This window comes from Etheostoma spectabile, chromosome 10, assembly GCF_008692095.1.
Source record: "Etheostoma spectabile isolate EspeVRDwgs_2016 chromosome 10, UIUC_Espe_1.0, whole genome shotgun sequence".
Taxonomy (NCBI): domain Eukaryota; kingdom Metazoa; phylum Chordata; class Actinopteri; order Perciformes; family Percidae; genus Etheostoma; species Etheostoma spectabile.
The window spans coordinates 5,376,489-5,380,932 of record NC_045742.1 but is presented as its reverse complement, the minus strand read 5'-3'; the positions used below and the strand labels follow the sequence as shown (position 1 = coordinate 5,380,932).

General features: G+C 41.9%; 1 protein-coding gene and 1 long non-coding RNA gene across 4 annotated transcripts in view; both read left to right on the top strand.

Moving 5' to 3' along the window:
* The window catches only part of LOC116697143 (uncharacterized), a 7,523-nt gene extending 5,885 nt beyond the window's left edge, over positions 1-1,638 (top strand). Inside the window, exon 3 of the long non-coding RNA XR_004333935.1 lies at positions 1,628-1,638. This is a non-coding gene — a long non-coding RNA (uncharacterized LOC116697143). The remainder of the gene's footprint in view (positions 1-1,627) is intronic.
* Positions 1,639-2,150: 512 nt separating this feature from the next.
* The window catches only part of pcgf3 (polycomb group ring finger 3), a 63,962-nt gene continuing 61,668 nt past the window's right edge, over positions 2,151-4,444 (top strand). For 2 of the 3 annotated variants that reach the window (XM_032528202.1, XM_032528201.1), the window contains exon 1: positions 2,152-2,276. The gene's annotated coding sequence lies outside the window, so the exon portion shown is untranslated. Of the gene's footprint in view, positions 2,277-4,444 lie in introns of all 3 variants that reach the window. The other variant, XM_032528203.1, reaches the window with a different exon arrangement.

The window sequence follows — 4,444 nt, the reverse complement described above, 5'->3', positions numbered from 1 at the left end:
TTTTTTTTAAAAACAGGGCAGCCTACTGTATATGGCACTGCATCACATTTTCTCCACTAGAAGTGCACTCCAGAGGAAACTTCATCCCATTTTTCTTGTAAGGGCACCCTGGACTTCTTTTCCCTTCTTCTTCCAAACGGAGTCCACCAGTACTGGTATCCTTACACTTTATGTATTGCCTGGGGATTTATTTGCACTTTCCTTCTTGTAAACCTGAAAAATCACACTTATTCCCCACCATACGTTGTGAAATGAATAGAAACTAGAGTCAAGACATTGACAAGGTTAGAAATAATGGTTTGTATTTGAAATAAGATTTTTTTTACATCAAACTTTGCTTTCGTCAAAGAATCCTCCATTTGCAGCAATTACAGCATTGCAGACCTTTGGCATTCTAGCTGTTATTTGTGGAGGTATCTGGAGAAATTGCACCCCACGCTTCCAGAAGCAGCCCCACAATTGGATTGTTGGATGGCACTTCTTGCGTACCCAACGGTCAAGCTGCTCCCACAACAGCTCAATGGGTTCAGATCTGGTGACTGCGCTGGCCACTCCATTACCGATAGAATACCAGCTGCCTGCTTCTGCTCTAAATAGTTCTTGCACATTTGGAGGTGTGTTTAGGGTCATTGCCTGTTGTAGGATGAAATTGGCTCCAATCAAGCGCTGTCCACTGGGTATGGCATGGCGTTGCAAAATGGAGGATAGCCTTCCTTATTCAGAATCCCTTTTACCCTGTACAAATCTGCCACCTTACCAGCACCAAAGCAACCCCAGACCATCATATTACCTCCACCATGCTTACAATGCGTCAGGCATTCTTCCAGCATCTTTCCATTTGTTCTGCGGCGCCACAAACATTCTTCTTTGTGATCCAAACACCTCAAACTCGGATTCATCCGTCCACAACACTTTTTTCCAGTCTTCCTCTGTCCAATGTCTGTGTTCTTTGCCCATCTAATCTTTTTCTTTTATTGGCCAGTCTCAGATATGCTTTTTCTTTGCCACTCTGCCCTGAAGCACAGAATCCCGCAGCCGCTTCTTCACTGTAGATGTTGACACTGGTGTTTTGCGGGTACTATTTAATGAAATGCCAGTTGGGGTGTGGAGGGTCTGTTTCTCCAACTAAGACTCTAATGTACTTCTCTTCTGCTCAGTTGTACAACGCGGCCTCCCACTTCTTTTTCTACTCTGGTTAGAGCCTGTTTGTGCTGTCCTCTGAAGGGAGTAGTACACCGTGTAGGAAATCTTCAATTTCTTAGCAATGTCTCGCATGATAGCCTCCATTTCTAAGGACAAGAATAGACTGTCGAGTTTCAGATAAAGTTCTCTTTTCTGGCCATTTTGAGCGTTTAATTGACCCCACAAATGCGATGCTCCAGAAACTCAATCTGCTCAAAGGAAGGTCAGTTTTGTAGCTTCTGTAACGACCTAAACTGTTTTCAGATGTGTGAACATGATTGCACAAGGGTTTTCTAATCATCATTAGCCTTCTGAGCCAATGAGCAAACACATTGTACCATTAGAACACTGGAGTGATAGTTGCTGGAAATGGGCCTCTATACACCTATGTAGATATTGCACCAAAAAACCAGACATTGCAGCTAGAAGATCTTTACCACATTAGCAATGTATAGAGTGATTTCTTCTAAGTTAAGACTAGTTTAAAGTCATCTTCATTGAAAAGTACAGTGCTTTTCCTTCAAAAATAAGGACATTTCAATGTGACCCAAACTTTTGAACGGTAGTGGTGTGGTGTGTGTTGTGGTGTATATAATATATATATATATATATATATATAAAAAAAATATATATATATATATATATATATATATATTTTTTATATAAACATTTTTTTGTGAAATTCCAATAAAAAAATTGTACTTTGCTTATACTTTTTTAAAATATATTGTAAGCCTATTTGTGTGGAAAGAGACTAATAAGACCAATAAGTGTATTGCAGCTAGCGTATACTTTATTTGTGTTGACTTTATGTCCCACACACAACGAAAACAACCATGGAGTCAGGCTATTTCCTTAAGATGAATAATGAATGACACACTCAGCGGATCAATTTTAAGAATTAGTTGCACTCATGCACCCCCCTCTTCCCCCTCCACCTCCGGCTGCGCTCTACGCATGCGCCTCACTGCTCCAGGAGTGCTGTTTCGGCCTGTTCCGCGGCCGCTCGGTCATTTTCGCCTCTTTGTTGTACTGATAGTGGATTTAACTCGGATTCAACCCAATATCCAGCGGACCGTGCTGCTCCCAAACAGGTTAGTTCGTCTAACTAGACTTGTTCTCTTCATGTTCCGTCCCCGGTGTGTCTATCGCCGGTTTACGGTCCCGGTTTGTGCCCCCTCCTCCTCATTTTTCGCATGTCTCTTTCCGCTTGGTGCTACGGGGCATGCTATACGTGTTTTTATGTGTCTATGTGGTGGTGTATGGCGGCGCCGGGCCCTGCAGTTGCACACCGGGGATGGGGTTTTTTAAGGGGAAACGTGCATTGTAAAGGCGGCTTCAATGCTAGCCTGGATGCACACTGTTAGCTGGCCCGGAGAAGAAGCTCTGGCAGCCGCCTCACTGCCTGTCTCGTCATGTTTAAAGGCTGTTGTTCCTCTCAGCCAAACACCAATTCTTCTTTCCCATTCAGCCAGAATGTTCTTGAAAAAAAAAAACACATGGTCCACCATTAGGCTAACGTCTTCCTCCTGCCGTCCAAAGTTCAGTATGTGCGCGTGTGTGTGTGGAGGATCTACATGAGGTCTAGATTAAATCAAGACAGAAAGTTGGTGCATTTTTTCTTCTTCAGGGTGGATGTCGCCCCTCGCCAGACTGCTGCTGCAGCGAGGAGCCCTGTGTGACATTGTGTGTGTGTGTGTGGGGGGGGAAAAGGCATGCAAAGAGCAGCCAACAAGTATGTGTAGTTTTTTGGGGTGAGATGCAGCTAAAATATCTTACCTTCACTCAGAGAGTGACACAGGACAGGAGCAGGCTTTAGATTCAGGGGGTACCTCAACTTTTTTTTTTCTCACAGGGGACTCTGCAACACAGGAAGCATGGTTGGGGGTGATTAGCAGGTTAAACGGTGTAGGTGTCTAGGTTTAACCTGCTAAATGTGGTTGTCTGTATAGAAGCACCGTCTCTCCGCCTCCTATCAAGGGCTATGCTGTAAACAAACTTGACTTAACAAGCCATCCATGTCTGTAATTGAGTCCTTGGTGTCCTCCTTCACTTTGACACCAGGTGGCTGTTTTTCACATTCATCTGCTGAAGAAGGAAACTTTCTCTCTCTGCTCACATTAGATTGAGTTTGAATGTAGGAGCAGGATTCCAGACATTGCAATGTGATGGATGTGGCCTCCAGTGCACGTACACACACACACACACACACACATGAACATGAACATGGGCTTTTTAATTAGGTAGCAGACCTCTTGTGTCCAGTAGTTCCAAGTTTTGAAATGAAAAGCATTTGCATATTCATAGATTCTGGGGAAAGGATTGAAGTGTAATTTTATGAATTTGTTTAAGGGGTTAATTCAGCTCTGTTGTGGGAAAACCATGTCAGACACAAAAGAATTTTCAAAGCAATTTGTCTTGTTAATAACATGTTTGGACCTTTTAGATAGGGACGTTGGGGATCTGACTTTTATTTAAATATGACATATTTTTCTTAAACACCAACGCATTTCTTAAAAATCCATGTTGAAATATACAGAAATGACTTGAGACATTTGCAGTGTTCATTTCAATGTATAGTTAAGACCTTTTAACTTTTTTTATAAATAAAGTCACTCAAAGGCTGTTGAAACAACTCTGACATGCAACCTGATGGCTTAAAATCTTAGCCTAGATGTCTAGACACCTTTTTATGATCTGCAGATGATCAAATTGATGCTTGCGTGCACGCTAAACCACAGACCAGAGTGTTAAATACCTCATTGTTGAGTTCAAGATAGGGCAGTGTCTGTATATTGACATTAAAGTTGCCCCAGGCTTCATCGTGCATGTTGGACGCTTCAAATGGGAGTGGAAGGTAACTGAAAAAATATGAACCTCCAGAACCTGACTAACCGGGTGGTTATTTAAAGCTCTTGACTCACATTTTTACCTGGTAATTAATACATTTGTGAAGTGTTTTCTCTGCTTTTGCGAGCCTCAATAGCCTAGAATTTCTGTAACATGCTACATTTATACTAGAGATGTTCTGAAACCAATACCAGTATCAGTATTGCCTCCGATACAGTCTAAAACGCTGGTATCGAGAAGTACAGGAGTTTATATTCTGATCCGATACCACGTTAAAAGAAAACCTAAAGAAATTCTACTTTAAAGTAGTTTGTTCTTTTTCCCATTATAACTCACTGTCACTGGATGATAAAAGAAAGTTCTGTGGTGTCCATTGTTTGTTTGTGTTTGTTCATGTTTCACAAAGAGTTTA